This window comes from Anolis sagrei, chromosome 5, assembly GCF_037176765.1.
Source record: "Anolis sagrei isolate rAnoSag1 chromosome 5, rAnoSag1.mat, whole genome shotgun sequence".
NCBI lineage: Eukaryota > Metazoa > Chordata > Lepidosauria > Squamata > Dactyloidae > Anolis > Anolis sagrei.
Window position 1 is genome coordinate 2,941,517 of NC_090025.1, and position 20,158 is coordinate 2,961,674.

Sequence of the window (20,158 nt, forward strand, 5' to 3'; positions counted from 1 at the left end):
CTGGTCAGTCGAAAGGCCGAACAGGGTATAGGGTTACAGCCTGTGTTGGATGGGGCCGCACTCCCTCTGAAGACGCAGGTTTGCAGCTTGGGTGTGATCCTGGACTCATCACTGAGCCTGGAACCCCAGGTTTCGGCGGTGACCAGGAGAGCATTTGCACAGCTAAAGCTTGTGCGCCAGCTGCGCCCGTACCTTGGGAAGTCTGACTTGGCCACGGTAGTCCACGCTCTGGTTACATCCCGTTTAGACTACTGCAACGCTCTCTACATGGGGTTGCCTTTGAAGACAGCTCGGAAGCTCCAACTAGTCCAACGCTCGGCAGCCATGATTCTAACAGGAGCGGAGCGCAGGGAGCATACAACCCCGCTGTTGCACCAACTCCACTGGCTACAGATCTGCTACCGGGCTCAATTCAAAGTGCTGGCGTTGGCCTTTAAAGCCCTAAACGGTTCCGGCCCAAGATACCTATCCGACCGCATCTCTGCCTATGAACCCACCAGGACTTTGAGATCTTCCGGGGAGACCCTGCTCTCGATCCCGCCTGCCTCACAGGTGCGGCTGGTGGGGACAAGAGATAGGGCCTTCTTGGTGGTGGCCCCTCGGCTGTGGAATGCCCTTCCCACGGACAAGTGGAGTGCCGCAGGGTTCCGTCCTGGGCCCGGTCCTGTTCAACATCTTTATTAATGACTTAGATGAAGGGCTAGAAGGCAGGATCATCACGTTTGCAGACGACACCAAATTGGGAGGGAGAGCCAAGACTCCAGAGGACAGGAGCAGGATTCAAAACGATCTTGACAGATTAGAGAGATGGGCCAAAACTAACAAAATGAAGTTCAATAGTGACAAATGTAAGATACTCCACTTTGGCAGAAAAAATGAAATGCAAAGATACAGAATGGGGGACAATGCCTGGCTCGAGAGCAGTACGTGTGAAAAAGATCTTGGAGTCCTCGTGGATGTGATGTGGCGGCAAAAAAAGCCAATGGGATTTTGGCCTGCATCAAGAGGAGCCTAGTGTCTAGATCTAAGGAAGTCATGCTACCCCTCTATTCCGCTTTGGTTAGACCACACCTGGAATATTGTGTCCAATTCTGGGCACCACAATTCAAGAGAGATATTGACAAGCTGGAATGTGTCCAGAGGAGGGCGACTAAAATGATCAAGGGTCTGGAGAACAAGCCCTATGAGGAGCGGCTTAAGGAGCCGGGCATGTTTAGCCTGAAGAAGAGAAGGCTGAGAGGAGATATGATAGCCATGTATAAATATGTGAGAGGAAGCCACAGGGAGGAGGAGGGAGCAAGCTTGTTTTCTGCTTCCTTGGAGACTAGGACGCGGAACAATGGCTTCAAACTACAAGAGAGGAGATTCCATCTGAACATGAGGAAGAACTTCCTGACTGTGAGAGCCGTTCAGCAGTGGAACTCTCTGCCCCGGAGTGTGGTGGAGGCTCCTTCTTTGGAAGCTTTGAAGCAGAGGCTGGATGGCCATCTGTCAGGGGTGATTTGAATGCAATATCCCTGCTTCTTGGCAGAATGGGGTTGGGCTGGATGGCCCAGGAGGTCTCGTCCAACTCTTTGATTCTATGATTCTATGACATTAGACTAGCTCCATCACTAATGGTGTTTCGCAAAAAAGTGAAAACCTGGTTGTTTGAGCAGGCGTTCCAATAGTCAGTACAATGAGTGTAATGAACATAGGAATGGAACAATGGATGACGGATCTGGATCATATTTTTAGTGATGAGACGCTAGCGAATGGCTATTGTTGTTAATTGTATATTATTGTATAATGTGTTATGATGTTAACTGTTTTTATATCGTGTTATTGTGCATTGAATTTTTGCTGTTCTTGTTGTTAACCGCTGTGAGTCGCCTAAGGGCTGAGAACAGCGGTATACAAATAAAGTAAATAAGTAAATAAATAAATGGGAGCCAACAGTTTGATACAGCAGCTGAAAAGGCCAATGCAATTCTAGGTGGGGTCAGTAGAGGGATAATGCAAATGGGTTCCTTGATGCATCAAACCAATTGGACAACACCAACTGCAAAGAAGGAGCTGCAATTCTATGGGAGCCAGCAGTGTGATGCAGCATCTGAAAAGTCCAATGCAATTCTAAGCAGCATCAGTAGGGGGATAGGGCCCAGGTAGACCTTTCTACACTGTCACATTGTTGTTGTGTGCTTGTTCCATCGCTTCTGACTCTTTGTGACCTCATGGACCAGCCCATGCCAGAGCTCCCTGTCAGCTGTCACCACCCCCAGGGTCTCCTTCAGGGTCAAGCCAGTCCCTTCAAGGAGACCATCCCTCCACCTTACCCTTAGTCGGCCCCTCTTCCTTTTTCCTTCCTTTTTCCCCAGCATAATTGTCATATCCAAGCTTTCCTGTCTTCTCATGATGTGTCAACCGTCACCACCCCCAGCTCCTTCAAGGTCAATCCAGTCACTTCAAGGATGCCATCCATCCACCTTGCCACTTGGTCGGCCCCTCTTCCTTTTTCCTTCCATTTCCCCCAGCATCATTCCCTTCTCTAACCTTTCCTGTCTTCTCATGATGTGTCGACCGTCAACACCCCCACCTCCTTCAAGGTCAATCCAATCCCTTCAAGGATGCCATCCATCCACCTTGCCCTTGCTCGGCCCCTCTTCCTTTTTCCTTCCATATTCCCCAGCATCATTCCCTTCTCTAACCTTTCCTATCTTCTCATGATGTGTCGACCGTCACCACCCCCAGCTCCTTCAAGGTCAATCCAGTCACTTCAAGATGCCACCCATCCATCTTGCCCTTGGTCGGCCCCTCTTCCTTTTTCCTTCCATTTTCCTCAGCATCATTCCCTTCTCTAACCTTTCCTGTCTTCTCATGATGTGTCGACCGTCAACACCCCCAGCTCCTTCAAGATCAATCCAGTCCCTTCAAGGATGCAATCCATCCACCTTGCCCTTGGTCGGCCCCTCTTCCTTTTTCCTTCCTTTTTCCCCAGCATCATTCCCTTCTCTAACCTTTCCTTTCTTCTCATGATGTGTCGACCGTCACCACCCCCAGCTCCTTCAAGGTCAATCCAGTCACTTCAAGGATGCCATCCATCCACCTTGCCCTTGGTCGGCCCCTCTTCCTTTTTCCTTCCATTTTCCCCCGCATCATTCCCTTCTCTAACCTTTCCTGTCTTCTCATGATGTGTCGACCATCACCACCCCCAGCTCCTTCAAGGTCAATCCAGTCCCTTCAAGGATGCCATCCATCCACCTTGCCCTTGCTCGGCCCCTCTTCCTTTTTCCCTCCATTTTCCCCAGCATAATTGTCATATCCAAGCTTTCCTGTCTTCTCATGATGTGTCGACTGTCATCACCCCCAGCTCCTTCAAGGTCAATCCAGTTCCTTCAAGGATGCCACCCATCCACCTTGCCCTTGCTCGGCCCCCCTTCCTTTTTCCCTCCATTTCCCCCAGCATAATTCCTTTCGCTAACTTTTCCTGTCTTCTCATGATGTGTCGACCGTCACCACCCCCAGCTCCTTCAAGGTCAATCCAGTCACTTCAAGGATGCCACCCATCCACCTTGCCCTTGGTCCTCCCTTCTTCCTTTTTCCTTCCTTTTTCCCGAGCTTCATTCCCTTCTCTAACCTTTCCTGTCTTCTCATGATGTGTCGACCGTCACCACCCTCAGCTCCTTCAAGGTCAATCCAGTCCCTTCAAGGATGCCATCCATCCACCTTGCCCTTGGTCAGCCCTTCTTCCTTTTTACTTCCATTTTCCCCAGCATCATTCCCTTCTCTAACCTTTCCTGTCTTCTCATGATGTGTTGACCGTCACCACCCCCAGCTCCTTCAAGGTCAATCCAGTCCCTTCAAGGATGCCATCCATCCACCTTGCCCTTGGTCGGCCCCTCTTCCTTTTTCCTTCCATTTTCCCCAGCATCATTCTCTTCTCCAACCTTTCCTGTCTTCTCATGAAGTAGCCAAAGGACTTCATCTCGGCCTCTACTCTCCTTCTCTCCAATGAGTAGTAGGGCTTTCTTTCCTGCAGGATGGACTGGTTGGGTCTTCTCATGATCCAAGGTACTCTCAGGATTTTTTTTCCAACACCACAGTTCTCTTCCTTTGTGCAGCCTTCCTTCTGGTCCAGCTCTCACATCCATAGGTTGCTACGGGGAATACCATTGCTTTGACTATGCTGACCTTCGTTACCAGTGTGATGTCTTTAGTCTTCACTATTTTATCGAGATGGGTCCTTGCTCTCCTCCCAGGAAGGAAATATCTTCTGATTTCCTGGATGCACTCTGAGTTTGCACTCACCTTCACGCCTAGAAATACCAATCCTGTCACTGCCTCCACCTTTTCTCCCTCTATTTGTGCACCAGCTGTGCCCATACCTTGGGAAGTCTGACTTGGCCATGGTAGTCCACGCTCTGGTTACATCCTGTATAGACTACTGCAATGCACTTTACATGGGGCTGCCTTTGAAGACTGTTCGGAAGTTTCAAATGGTCCAACAGGTGGCAGCCAGGCTATTAACACGGAGCGTACAAACCCTCTGCTGCACCAACTGCAATGGTTGCCAGTTTGCTACCGGATACAATTCCAAGTGGTGGCTTTAGCCTTTAAAGCCCTGATCGGTTCCAGCCCGGCTTACCTATCCGAACGCATCTCTTCCTATGAACCTTCTAGGTCTCTAAGATCGTCTGGGGAGGCCCTGCTCTCATTCCCACCACCTTCGCAGATGCCACTGGCGGGAACGAGAGACAGGGCCTTCTCGGCGGTGGCCCCTCAGCTACGAAACACTCTCCTTAGGGATATCAGATCGGCCACCTCCCTCCTAATATTTCAAAAAAGAATCAAAACCTGTCTCTGCGAAGATGTTTAGAGTGGCTTGTACGTCTTCTTCTGAATGCGCACAGATGATGTTGTCATCAGCATACTGGAGTTCTATAACATATGTTGTTGTGACCTTGATTTTGGCTTTCAGTCTGCTGAAGTTCAATAGAAGGGGGACTCATTCTCCAGCCTTCTGTGCCAAAGAGCCTTGGTGCCTCCTGAAACTCCAGCTCCCAGGATTTCATACCAAAGAGCCATGGCAGTGGAAGCGTGTTGAACTGCATTCATTCAGCAATGTGGATGCATCCTGAGAGGCTCTCAGACCCGGAAGGGCAAGAAGAACCAAGGGGAAACCTTCTTGGTTTTCCCGTATTGATTGCAATCATTGTTAATCCTGCAAGTTTTGTGCTTGACCTTTGAATGTAGTCCCAATCGGAGGAGGAGGAGGCCCATTGGGCTGATAGGATCTCTTTATGAGGGGGGGGGGGCTTGCAAAACCTAGCCCTTGATTGCAAGTCGTTAATTATTAGCGAAATAATGTTTGCGCCAATTATAAATAGCCCGCCATCCTCCTCCCGGCTGGCGGCACTTTTGCAGATCCCGTGAACTCCGTGGGTCTACTCGGGAATACTTTGCAAAAGGGGTTTTGCACCACCACCACCACCCCCCCCCCCCACTTCCCTTTTTGAACTCCCCCCCTCACCCATCTCTCCTTCCCTCCCTCCCTCTCTCTCTCTCTCAATGCCGCCGCTTGCTATAGGTATGTTTTAATCCCCAGCATGGTAGATTTTAATTAGTCTTTGTACAGATGGCCAATTAACATTCATTACTTTTGCCTTGAGCGATTAATTATGAGTTTGGAGAGAAAAGAAAGAGGAGGAGGAAAAGAAGAAGCGGAGGGAAAGAAAGAGGGGAAGAAGGAGAAGAAAGGAGGAGGGGAAGGAAGAGGAGGAGAAGTCGTGCTCTCTTTTTCTCCTCCTCTTCCTCCTTCTCTCTTCTTCTTCTCCTCCTTCGTCCTTTTCTTCCTCCTCTTTTCATCCTCCTTCTCTTTCTACCTCTTCATTTCCTCCTCCTCTTCCTCCTCCTCCTCCTATTTCTTCTCCTCCTCATCTCCTCCTCCTCCTCCTCCTCCATTCTCTTCTTTTCCTTCTCTTCTTCTCCTCCTTCTCCTTCATCCTCTTCTTTTCCTCCTCCTCTTTGATGTCGAACCCGAATTTGGGAGGCCCTGGCAAAGCAGAAACTGGCCAGACCCAAAAAGAGGATCCGGGACACCTGGCAAGACAGCAAGCACACAAAAGAATTTCCCCTAATTTTTCCCAATAAAAGTCTCACCAAGTTGAAGGAAAGCCACCGAGATATTTATTTCATTCCAACTGGAAAGGATGACAACCGCAATCATTTGCCCAGGAGCCGACATTACTCAATGGGCAAATAAACACAGTATTTATAGAAATATAGAGCTGTCAAAATTCAAATTTCCCATGCCCGCCCCCTGAACTGCCTTGCTTTGATTGGCTGGTGTATCAGCTGGCTGGGAGGTGCGGTCCAGCAAGGCTGCGCTCTGTCCAATCAAAGCGCTAGCCCCGCTTGGGCCGCTCAGCCAATGGAGAGGCAGAAGGCAGGCCGGACGGGAAACAATGAATGACATGTATAAAATGATAGGTTTAAGTGACCAATGTTTGCCCAATGACCCTGTGATAGCTTAGGCTCTCCAGCCGCGTCTGAGTTATTGTTTCAACCTTTTGAAATAATAATAACAACAACAACAACAACAACTTTATTTTTATACCCTAGGGGACTTGGGGTGGTTTACAAGGGACACGCCCAAGATTACAATTAAAACACACATGTAAAACACTTTAACCAATTAAAATATCAGATAAAACAAATAACAACACAATAGAAAGCAATATAAAAACAATACGGCTGAAAGAAACATAGCTGAGGTATAGATTCAATGAGTGCCATACATTTTTACAGGAGTGCAGGAGGTTTTTGTCTAGCCCCAAGGGGCCAGGTCCTTTGGTTTTTCCTTGCTGAAATATGGAGTTCATTGTTGGAACAGAGACTTGGTTCCAGATCAGGATATGGCACATCCTCGGTTTCTCGCAGATAGGGAATTGCCCTTTATGTTGGATAATCCAGTATGTCCATAGACCCTATTGTTTCTGGATGCCTGGCTATCAGCCCTTCGAGATCTAGAGAGTCATTTATTTATTGTCCATGCAATGGGTCTTGGTTGAGTCCTTTGTTTAGGGAATTACTGGCCCAGGAAGTTTGGAAACTCTAAGAGCCATGAATTGCTGGCTTCATGAAAAAGGTGGCTTTCCTTATTTTCAAATATTGACATCCACATAGGGGATGGGGAAATAGGGGATGGGGGCATACATGGAGTTTATGAGGGAAGGCAGGGGAAATCATGCAGGATCTAGGGTAGTTCATAATAGCCCCCCAAAGTCCATGGAAGTCCATAAAAGTTTATGGAAGTTTGTGGGAACCTGTAAAGAGTCCAAAAAAGTTTCTAGAAATTGTAAAGTTTCTAGAAATTCATAAAAGTTGGCAAAAGTCCAGAAAAGAGTTTGTAAGTGGCCTGCCAGAAGTTGGGGGTCCCCAGGGGTGACCACGTGGGACACCTCTGATGCAGCTTAGTTTCCAGCTGGGGGTAATGTCCACAATGTAAAGACACAATCGTGGCTGCTGAGTGGAAGACATGGAGAAAAACATTCTGACTCCCACATGAGGTTCCACCCAATGAGGTGGTGTTCTTGGGTGCAGGGGTCCATTCATCAGTTAGTCTTAAATTAGGAAAAGATTGGCACTAGTTTGGAGTCAATCGGTTGACCCGCGGATATGGGGGCCCGGTAGGTTTCCATATCCGCGGTTCAAAGGAACGCCGTTTTGGCCTCCCCGGGACAGCGAGCAAACCAGCAGTAATCTGCAGCTCGGAAAAGGGAAGGTTCATGCTGGAGAGTGTTAAAGTCAGAAAAGGGACACAATGAATTGCTATGAAGAGGAAAAGTTAGAAGGAAAGATACTTTTTTTGTTAGGGATTGGTTATATAGAAATGGGGAGGCTTTGCAGAGAAGCAAGAAAGGTCCCTGTATTGGAGCTGCTGCTGGAGCCACAGTCCCCTCATATTCTTGAAGATCCATGCTCTCAGGAACTGCGGAACTCCCTGTTGTGTGGTCAGATCGGCCTGAAGGCAGGGGCTTGCGAGTTCAACCTCATCTCCTCCTCCTCCTCCTTAGTCCTCTTCTTTTCCTTCTCTTGTTCTCCTCCTTCTCTTTCGTCCTCTTCTTTTCCTCCTTCTCATCTTCTTCTCCTCCTCCTCCTCCTTTTCCTCCGTTCTCTTCTTTTCCTTCTCTTCTTCTGTTCATGCAGGTAGGCGGGTCCCAAACCGTTCAGAGCTTTGTAGGTAAGAACCTGCACCTTGAATTGGGACCGGAAAATGAATGGCAACCAGTGGAGCTCCTTAAACAGAAGGGTTGACCTCTCTCTGTAACGGGTGGCCACCACCCGTTGGACCAATTGAAATTTCCGGGCCGTTTGCAAGGGCAGCCCCACGTAGAGCGCATTACAGTAGTCCAATCTGGAGGTGACTACGGCATGGACCATCCTGGCCAGATCCGCCTTCACGAGGTATGGTCGCAGTTGGCGCACGAGTCTTAGTTGTGCAAAGGTGCAAAGGCCCTCCCGGCCACTGCCGACGCCTGAGCCTCAAGCGTAAGTGATGAGTCCAGGAGGACACCCAGACTGCGGACCTGTGATCCAGTTCAAAGTAGATAATCTGGGATCAGATTCTGGGATATAGGGTAGTGTAGATCCTAGCTAGGATGGCTTTGTAAGTGAGACCCGCTTATGGCTGAGCCACCATTATTTATTTACTTACTTTATTTGTATACCGCTATTTCTCAGCCCTTAGGCAACTCAACGCGGTTAACAACAGCAGCAGCAGAAATTCAATGCTAGCATCATACAAACCATTTAAAAACAATTAACACAATAACACACTAGGTAATTAAACATCAGTAAACAACTCATTAGCGTCTCATAACTAGAATCATGATCCAGCTCGTCATCCGTAGTTCCGTTTTCCTATATTCATTGCACTGCCTATTCAAACGCCGGTTCAAATAACCAGGTTTTCACTTTTCTCTGAAATACCATTAGTGAGGGGGCTGATCTAATGTCTGTGGGAAGGGCGTTCCACAGCCGAGGGGCCACCACTGAGAAGGCCCTGTCCCTCGTCCCTGCCAAACGTGCCTGTGTTGCAGGCGGGATCGAGAGCTGATCTTAAAGTCCTAGTGGGTTCGTAGGCGGAGATGCGTTCGTATAGGTAACTTGGGCCCGAACTGTTTAGGGCTTTATAGGCCAACACCAGCACCTTGAATTGTGCCCGGTAGCAAATTGGTAGCCAGTGGAGCTGGCGCAACAGAGGGATTGTATGCTCCCTGAGTGCTGCTCCTGTTAGTATCATGGCTGCCGAACGTTGAACCAATTGAAGCTTCCGAGCAGTCTTCGAAGGCAACCCCACATAGAGAGCGTTGCAGTAGTCTAAACGGGATGTAACCAGAGCGGGGACTACCATAGAATCATAGTATCAAAGAGTTGGAAGAGACCTCCTGGGCCATCCAGTCCAATCACATTCTGCCAAGAAGTAGGAATATTGCATTCAAATCACCCCTGAGAGATGGCCATCCAGCCTCTGTTTAAAAGAAGGAGCCTCCACCACACTCCCTCCGGGGCAGAGAGTTCCACTGCTGAACGGCTCTCACAGTCAGGAAGGTCTTCCTCATGTTCAGGTGGAATCTCCTCTCTTGTAGTTTGAAGCCATTGTTCCGCGTCCTAGTCTGCAAGGAAGCAGAAAACAAGCTTGCTCCTTCCTCCTCCCTGTGGCTTCCTCTCACATATTTATACATGGCTATCATATCTCCTCTCAGCCTTCTCTTCTTCAGGCTAAACATGCCCAGGTCCTTAAGCCGCTCCTCATAGGGCTTGTTCTCCAGACCCTTGATCATTTTAGTTCCCCTCCTCTGGACACATTCCAGCTTGTCAATATCTCTCTTGAATTGTGGTGCCCAGAATTGGACACAATATTCCAGGTGTGGTCTAACCAAAGCAGAATAGAGCATGGGGAGCATGACTTCCCTAGAATTAGACGCTAGGCTCCTATTGACGCAGGCCAAAATCCCATTGGCATTTTTGTCGCCACATCACATTGTTGGCTCATGTTTAACTTGTTGTCCACGAGGACTCCAAGATCTTTTTCACACGTACTGCTCTCAAGCCAGGCGTCCCCCATTTTGTATCTTTGCATTTCGTTTTTCCTGCCAAAGTGGAGTATCTTGCATTTGTTCCTGTTGAACTTCATTTTGTTAGTTTTGACCATTCATCTCTCTAATCTGTCAAGATCGTTTTGAATCCTGCTCCTGTCCTCTGGAGTATTGGCTATCCCTCCCAATTTGGTGTCGTCTGCAAACTTGATGATCATGCCTTCTAGCCCTTCATCTAATCATTAATAAAAATGTTGAACAGGACCGGGCCCAGGATGGAACCCTGCGGCACTCCACTCGTCACAAGTCAGACTTCCCAAGGTACGGGTGCAGCTGGCGCACAAGCTTTAACTGTGCAAATGTTCCCTGGTCACCGCCGAAACCTGGGGTTCCAGGCTCAGCGATGAGTCCAGGGTCACACCCAAGCTGCAAACCTGCGTCTTCAGGGGGAGTGTGACCCCATCCAAAACAGGCTGTAACCCTGTTCCCTGTTCGACCTTGCGACTGACCAGGAGGACCTCTGTCTTGTCTGGATTCAATTTCAATTTGTTTGCCCTCATCCAGACCATTACAGCGGCCAAACACCGGTTCAGGACCTGGACAGCCTCCTTAGTAGCAGGTGGAAAGGAGTGACAGAGTTGGACATCATCTGCGTACAGATGACACCGTACTCCGAAACTCCGGATGATCTCCCCAGTATCCGACCCAGAGTCCACTGGGCCGGCCTTGTCTCTCCCACCTGCGAAGCACAGCGGCAGGATATGGCCCTCGGTTGCGTCTCTGCCTTTCAAATGCGCACATTTCCTGGAGGCAATATGGCGTGTCTAAATATACAGAGGAAGAAATCTGTTTACCCTAATCAGGGGCTGGGAAGCTGCCATCCATATGACTGCGAGGATGGCAAACTCAACATAAATGAGCTGGAAGCCACTCCTGTGTGCGCTCAGGAGTTTTCCCCTTCCGTGGCAAGGAGAGGGAGCCATGAATGCCTGCCAGGCTTCAAAAGGAAGGGCTGGGGAATGTTTGGGCTGCTCCTGGAGCCCTTTCGGGAGCCTGAGGGCCCATCCTTGACCTCGCCATTCTTTGCATCTCCATTACTGGCGCAACCATTATCCCCAGCTCCTCATGGCTATGGGAGGAGAGGCACAAAGCAGCACCTCTGTCCTTGGCTCAGCCAATTATCTCACCTACGACGACGGCACCGCCAGATTAATGGGGAAGCCAAGCCATGAGTCACGGGTCCTCTTTAGGGCTGATTGAGGAATGCTTTATTCGTAATGATCCTATAAACACGAAAGGAGCGCCAATTAGAAAAACACATACACACGCACACCAACGCCATGCGAAGCCGTGATGTGCGGCACCGCCGTCTGTTGTTCCTGTTGTGGTTCATATGTTTATACCCCATCCTTTGCCCGAAACTGGGACTCAAGGTGGTTGTACGGGGAATGCAAACCCATGCAGGCAAAAAGCGCATCCAAAGACAGAAGTACGAGCATGGGAAACACTGCTGCATAAACAGGCAGGCAGCAGGAAGACTCCGCAAAGGAGAACAGCCAAGCTGGAATCGTAAATAATAACTCAGCAGAAGGGAACAGCAGCCATGCAGCTGGCTCATTGCAATCCTATTGGAAGACTGAAGTTTCCATTTGGCCACAGAAAGAAATCGCATTTCCTGGTGGGAAGATTTTCCCCAAAACCATCCCACGAGGAAATCCATCCAATCCATCCCACGAGGAAATCCATCCAATCCATCCCACGAGGAAATCAAGGGTGGAACAGGGCAAGGATTTCTCGACATTGCTTCTTGTTGCAACCCAGAGCAGGAAACGAGGCCCTAAGATAACTATCCACCACACTTGACTGTGAAAAAACAATCCTTTTTTATTGAAGAAAAATGGTTACAAAATAAAGGAAAAATGCAAAGTCAAAAGCCACAGCAAAATCAGCAAACATGAATGCCCATGAACAAGATCAAAACCCAAAGCCACACTGTAAAATACTGGAACCTGTTATCAATCCACTAACCATACTTGGTGTCCTAGAAATCTTTCAAAACGATGGCCAAGGAAACCGGGAGAACTGCCAAGGTCTTCATCAATCTGAAACGATGCCTGAACTGAGAGAGTCAGCCCGGCGGAAGGCACTTAAAGCTGAGGAATTGGTTTCGTGATACGCCTCCCTGCTTTGAAGCCGTTGTTTGTATTTCTTTTAATCGGGAAGACCTTCGCAAGCGGAGTGATTGACTCCTGTCTTGCCAGATCTGGCCCCTTCTATTCTCATTAAGGTTCCCAGGTGCAGAAGGGAGTGAAAGGTCATGGCTTCCCTCTGAAACATTCTCATGAACACTGGTACTTTCATTTTCCAAATCTACAGAAGTTGCTTCCTCACTAATTTCAGGAGCATTGTCACTAATTTCAGGATCATTGACATCAAGAGGTACATTTTCATTAGCATCAGTAAATATATTTTCATTAGTATCAGGAGGTACGAATAGAGAATCAGGTTCAAACTCAGGCTGAACCCCAACACTTCTTACATTATCCGTGCAATGAAGAATTCATTACATGGATAAGCATACGAGAAGCTCAGTGTGCCGTCACACCCAGACCCTATAGAAATAAAACTAAGATGTGCTTCTCTCTTTGTCTGGGTGGACCGCGGGAGTCTTTCTTTAAAAGCTTGAGATTCCCAGTAACTGAGGCTACTACAGGCTTTGAACATCAAAACAGAATATTTATTAGGTTCTTGTGAGCTTTTTCAGGCTATAGGGCCATGTTCTAGAGGCATTCTCTCCTGACGTTTCGCCTGCATCTATGGCAAGCATCCTCAGAGGTAGTGAGGTCTGTTGGAACTAGGGGAAAGGGTTTATATATCTGTGGAATGACTGGGGTGGGGCAAAGAGCTCTTCTCTGCTGGAGCTAGGTGTGAATGTTTCAACTGACCACCTTCATTAGCATTTGTAGGCCTGGCTGAGCCTGGGAGAATCTTTTGTTGAGAGGTGTTAAGCTGTGCTTGGTTGTTTCCTCTCTGCTGTTTTGCTGTTGTAATTTTTGAGTTTTTTAATACTGGCAGCCAGATTTTGTTCATTTTCATGGTCCCCTCCTTTCTGTTGAAATTGTCCACATGCTTGTGGATTTCAATGGCTTCTCTGTGTAGTCTGACTGTGGACAAGTTTACATAGGGACCACCAAATGCAGCACTGCCCAAACACGAATCAAGGAGCATGAAAGGCACTGTAGACTACTTCAACCAGAGAAATCAGCCATAGCAGAGCACCTGATGAACCAGCCTGGACACAGCATATTATTTGAGAACACAGAAATGCTGAACCACTCCAACAACCACCATGTCAGATGCAGGCGAAATGTCAGGAGAAAATGCCTCTAGAACATGGCCATATAGCCTGAAAAAACTCACAAGAACCTATTGATTCCAGCCATGAAAGCCTTCAACAATCGAATATTTATTTCTCAAAGTCCTTGCAGACTTGGCACAGCTTGTTGAAGTTACAAACGAAACAGTCAATTGGTGAAACCATAGAGATGATGTTTCTTTCCTTTCCTTCAGTTACTGAGGCAACTTTTCCCCAAAAGGGCAGAAGAAAATCCTGGGATCTTTTCACCCTAACCCTGAGCTGCTATGGTTAGAAAAAATCAGGTTTTTTCCCTATCTATAGCTCAAGGTTAGCTTTGGAGACGAAGTAATGCTCAATAATCTCACTGACTCAATATCTATCTATAACTCAATATCTATCTATAACTCAATATCTATCTATAACTCAATATCTATCTATAACTCAATGGGATTTTGGCCTGCATCAATAGGAGCCTAGTGTCTAGATCCAGGGAAGTAATGCTCCCCATGCTCTATTCTGCTTTGGTTAGACCACACCTGGAATATTGTGTCCAATTCTGGGCACCACAATTCAAGAGAAATATTGACAAGCAGGAATGTGTCCAGAAGAGGGTGACTAAAATTATCAAGGGTTTGGAGAACAAGCCCTATGAGGAGCGGCTTAAAGAGTGGGGCATGCTTAGCCTGGGGATCACAACCAGATACAGTGAAGACATCTGCCCTTGCGCTATGCTACTCTGCTGCTGAGTATGCATGCCCAGTGTGGAACACATCTCACCACGCTTAAACAGTGGATGTGGCTCTTAATGAGACATGCTGCATTATCACGGGGTGCCTGCGCCCTACACCACTGGAGACATTACACTGCTTAGCCGGTATTGCACCACCTGACATCCGCCGGGAAGTAGCAGCCAATAGTGAAAGGACCAAGGCAGAGACATCTCCAGCTCATCCCCTGTGTGGGTATCAGCCAGCACGTCAACGACTTAAATCTAGAAATAAGATCTACAGAGACACTCGCTGGAACACCTTAGCAAGCGAGAGTCCAAAAGTGGCAGGCTCAAACCGAGAACCTCAACCAATGGCTGATACCCAACGAGAGACTCCCTCCTGGGCACACAGAGGACTGGGCGACCTGGAAGGCACTGAACAGACTGCGCTCTGGCACCACGAGATGCAGAGCCAACCTTCAGAAATGGGGCTACAAAGTGGAATCCTCGACATGCGAGTGTGGAGAAGAGCAAACCACTGACCACCTGCTGCAATGCACCCTGAGCCCTGCCACATGCACCATGGAGGACCTTCTTGCGGCAACACCAGAAGCACTCCAAGTGGTCAGATACTGGTCAAAGGACATTTAATCAACTCTCATACTCACAAATTTTGTAATCTGCTTGTTTGCTTTGTTCTGTTAGAAATGTAATATAATTTGACTGATTGTTCTGACACGACAAATAAATAAATAAAATAGCCTGAAGAAGAGAAGGTTGAGCGGAGACATGATGGGGGCCATGGATCTATATGTGAGGGGAAGTCACAGGGAGGAGGGAGTAAACATGTTTTCTGCTGCCCAGGAGACTAGGATGCAATGGAGCCATGGCTTCAAACTACACAAAAGGAGATTCCACCTGGACATGAGGAAGAACTTCCTGACTGTGAGAGCTGTTCAGCAGTGGAACTCTCTGCTCTGGAGTGTGGTGGAGGCTCCTTCTTTGGAGGCTTTTAAGCAGAGCCTGGATGGCCATCTGTTGGGGATGCTTTGAATGCAGTTTTCCTACTTCTTGGCAGAATAGGGTTGGACTGAATGGCCCATGAGGTCTCTTCCAACTCTAGGATTCTAGGATTCAATGATTCTATGATCTTAACCTCCAAGATGGTTCATAGGGAGAGATACGTTTGGGCAGGTATGCTGGGCCGGAACCATTTAGGGCTTTATAGGCTAGATAGAGCCAGCACTTTGAATTGAGTCTGGTAGCAGACTGGCAGCCAGTGGAGCTGATGGTGAAAAATATGGCTGCTACCCATTGGACCACTTGAAGCTTCTGAACTGTCTTCAAAGGCAACCCCACGTAGAACACATTGCAGAACACATTGCAGTAGTCTATTCAGGATGTAACCAGAGCGTGGACTACTGTGGACAAGTCTGACTTCCTAAGGTACGGGCGCAGCTGGTGTACAAGTTTTAATTGTGTGAATGCTCCGCTGGCCACCGACAAAACCTGGGTTTCCAGGCTCAGTGATGAGTCCAGGAGGCCTCCCAAGATGCAAACCTGCATCTTCAGGGGAGAGTAACAATGTCCAGCACAGGCTGTAGCCTTGCGACTGACCAGGAGTACCTCTCTCTTGTCTGGATTCAGTTTCAATTTGTTCGCTCTCATCCAGACCATCACAGCAGCCAAGCACTGGTCCAGGACCTGCACAGCCTCCTTAGTAGCAGGTGGGAAGGAGTGACAGAGTTGGATGTCATCTGCATACAGGTGACACCGCACCCCGAAACTCTGGATAATCTCCCCCGTCGACTTCATGTAGATGTTAAACAACATGTCATGATGCAGTGACTAAGAGGGTATAGTAATGGCTAAATCGTAACCATGTGAGGGGTATTGTCTGTGTGCTGTGGCCCCTGGGGGCTATAACTCTTAGTGAAAGAGACATAGACGTGACATCTCTACCCAGGGGATTGCTTCTTGCCCTCCTTTAGGAAACTGGAACTCCCAAGGACCAAAACACTGTAGATAACTCAAAATAGGTTTTATTGTTCACAAAGAGTTATCCCTTTAAGGCAATAAGCTGGAAGTTTCAAAGGGAGTAAAGGAAATATACATTACAGTCTCTGGTTGTCTTGGGTCCAAGGAGATTTCGCAGCTGAGAAGATTTTCCTGTTCCCTCTTTTCTCAATGGCTGTGAAGGTCGGAACAAACACAACCCCCAGTCCAATGGCCTATGTTGAAGGCACAGAGTCTTCCTTTTGATGCCAAAGGTCTGGTTTGAAGGCGCTTGGGTCTCCTCAACGTTGTCCAGGGCAATTTGGACATGAAGTTTGAGTCCCATGGGTAAAAACCTTAGAATTGGTGATGAGAGGTAACTTAATTAAGGGCTTTAGAGCCAAGTCTCTTTCTCACGTCCATCTGCTGAGATGTCTGATGGTAGAATGGAAAAGGAAAAGCTCTGTCCTCCTCCAGGAAGAGGTGGAGCCCAAGCAATTGAGCTGAGGAAGCAATATAACTGGTGCAAACAACATTGATTGACAGCTATAAATAACCAATCCATCAATCCAACTATACATTTACAAACTAAGCAAGTATGGGCATGTTATACAGATTAAACCTTTGCACTTTAAAGTTCTATACACAGGTGGTGCCACTCGCGGCGTAACATTTTGGTTTTATCTTGCTGTAATAGGTTGTCCGGGCTTGGCCTCATGTAAGCCGCCCTGAATACCCGTTGGGGAGATGGTGACGGGGTATCAATAAAGATGATGATGATGATTATTATTATTATTGCAAAGGGGTTGTATCAGCCAGTGTCCCTCTCAGCAGGTGGCTATATAAGGAGGATGAAATACTCCATCTTCCTCTCTCTTGTGTGACTCAGTGCAAGTACTGTATATGCCTATGTTGCATGGGACTATCCAAAACTCCTGATGATCTCTCCTAGCAGTTTCATGTAGATGTTGAACAGCATGGGGACAGTACTGATCCCTGAGGGACCCCACAGGACAAAGACTGCGGGGCCGAGAAGGTGCCTATAAAGGCCTTTTTTTGGTCTTGTTTATCTACTTTGTGGTTCAGGAGGCGCCTCCTCCTGAGAAAAATGTATAATATTTCAAAGGACTACCACCTCACCCGCCTCATAGGAAACCTGCTACAAAACAGGAGCTTCTTTGTTGAGTTCCAGGGCCAGAGAAGCAGATGGCGGAAACAGAAGAACGGCCTGCCTCAGGGGAGCGCGCTTGCTCCATCCATGTTCAACAACTACACAAATGACCAGCCACTGCCAGAAGGGACAGAGAGTTTCATCTATGCTGATGATCGTGCCATCACCACTCAAGCAGGGAGCTTTGAGATGGTAGAACAGAAGCTCTCCGAAGCTCTAGGTGCTCTTACTGCCTATTACAGGGAAAACCAGCTGATCCCTAATCCATATAAAACACAGACACGTGCCTTTCACCTTAAGAACAGACAAGCATCCCGAGCTCTGAGGATTATTACCTGGGAAGGAATCCCACTGGAGCATTGCAGCACACCCAAATCCCTGGGAGTCACTCTGGACCGTGCCCTGACCTACAAGAAGCATTGCCTGAACATCAAGCAAAAAGTGGGTGCTAGAAATCATATCATACGAAAGCTGACTGGCACAACCTGGGGATCACAACCAGATACAGCGAAGACATCTGCCCTTGCGCTATGCTACTCTGCTGCTGAGTATGCATGCCCAGTGTGGAACACATCTCATCACGTTAAAAGAGTGATGTGGCTCTTAATGAGACATGCCGCATTATCACGGGGTGTCTGCGCCCTACACCACTGGAGAAATTACACTGCTTAGCCGATATTGCACCACCTGACATCCGCCGGGAAGTAGAGCCAATAGTGAAAGGACCAAGGCAGAGACATAGAATCATAGAATCATAGAATCATAGAATCATAGAATCAAAGAGTTGGAAGAGACCTCATGGGCCATCCAGTCCAACCCCATTCTGCCAAGAAGCAGGAATATTGCATTCAAATCACCCCTGACAGATGGCCATCCAGCCTCTGTTTAAAAGCTTCCAAAGAAGGAGCCTCCACCACACTCCGGGGCAGAGAGTTCCACTGCTGAACGGCTCTCACAGTCAGGAAGTTCTTCCTAATGTTCAGATGGAATCTCCTCTCTTGTAGTTTGAAGCCATTGTTCCATTGCGTCCTAGTCTCCAGGGAAGCAGAAAACAAGCTTGCTCCCTCCTCCTCCCTGTGGCTTCCTCTCACATATTTATACATGGCTATCATATCTCCTCTCAGCCTTCTCTTCTTCAGGCTAAACATGCCCAGTTCACCAAGCCGCTCCTCATAGGGCTTGTTCTCCAGACCCTTGATCATTTTAGTCGCCCTCCTCTGGACACATTCCAGCTTAGAGTCAATATCTCTCTTGAATTGTGGTGCCCAGAATGGGACACAATATTCCAGGTGTGGTCTAACCAAAGCAGAATAGAGGGGTAGCATTACTTCCTTAGATCTAGACACTATGCTCCTCTTGATGCAGGCCAAAATCCCATTGGCTTTTTTTGCCGCCACGTCACATTGTTGGCTCATGTTTAACTTGTTGTCCACGAGGACTCCAAGATCTTTTTCACACGTACTGCTCTCGAGCCAGGCATTGTTCCCCATTCTGTCTCTTTGCATTTCGTTTTTTCTGCCAAAGTGGAGTATCTTGCATTTGTCACTGTTGAACTTCATTTTGTTAGTTTTGGCCCATCTCTCTAATCTGTCAAGATCGTTTTGAATTCTGCTCCTGTCCTCTGGACTATTGGCTCTCCCTCCCAATTTGGTGTCGTCTGCAAACTTGATGATCCTGCCTTCTAGCCCTTCATCTAAGTCATTAATAAAGATGTTGAACAGGACCGGGCCCAGGACGGAACCCTGCGGCACTCCACTTGTCACTTCTTTCCAAGATGAAGAGGAAGCATTAGTGAGCACTCTCTGTGTTCGTCCACTTAACCAATTACAGATCCACCTCACCGTAGTTTTGCCTCGCCCACATTGGACTAGTTTCCTTGCCAGAAGGTCATGGGGGACCTTGTCAAAGAAGGCCTTCCTGAAATCCAGGTACGCTACATCCACGGCATTCCCCGCATCTACCCAGCTTGTAGCTCTATCGAAGAAAGAGATCAGATGAGTCTGGCATGACTTGTTTTTGATAAATCCATGTTGACTATCCTGACTGTGAGAGCCGTTCAGCAGTGGAACTCTCTGCCCCGGAGTGTGGTGGAGGCTCCTTCTTTGGAAGCTTTTAAGCAGAGGCTGGATGGCCATTTGTCAGGGGTGATTTGAATGCAATATTCCTGCTTCTTGGCAGGGGGTTGGACTGGATGGCCCATGAGGTCTCTTCCAACTCTTTGATTCTATGATTCTATGATTCTATGATTCTATGATTAGCGATGACTGCATTTGTTTCTAAGTGTTTGCAGACCGCTTCCTTAACAATCTTTTCCAAAATCTTGCCCGGTATCGACGTGAGGCTGACCGGACGGTAGTTGTTTGGGTCGTCCTTTTTTCCCTTCTTGAAGATTGGGACCACATTGGCCCTCCTCCAATCTGCTGGAACTTCTCCCGTTCTCCAAGAACTCTCAAAGATGGTTGCCAATGGTTCCGAAATGACTTCCGCTAGTTCCTTCAATACTCTGGGGTGTAGTTGATCTGGCCCTGAAAGGGGACTTGAACTCATTAAGAGCGGCCAGGTATTCCTGGACGACTTCTTTCCCAATTTGGGGTTGGATGTCCTCCAAACCCTCATCCACTCCGTCTTGCTGAGGTTGAAGACTCTCTTTTTGTGAGAAGACTGAGGCAAAGAAGGCATTAAGTAGTTCTGCCTTTTCCCTATCCCCTGTCAGCATTGCCCCATCTTCTCCTCAAAGAGGTCCTATCGCCTCCTTGTTTTTCCTTTTTCTACTGACATAAGAATAGAAGCCCTTTTTATTGTTTTTAATGTCCCTGGCAAGTCTGAGCTCGTTTTTTGCTTGGGAC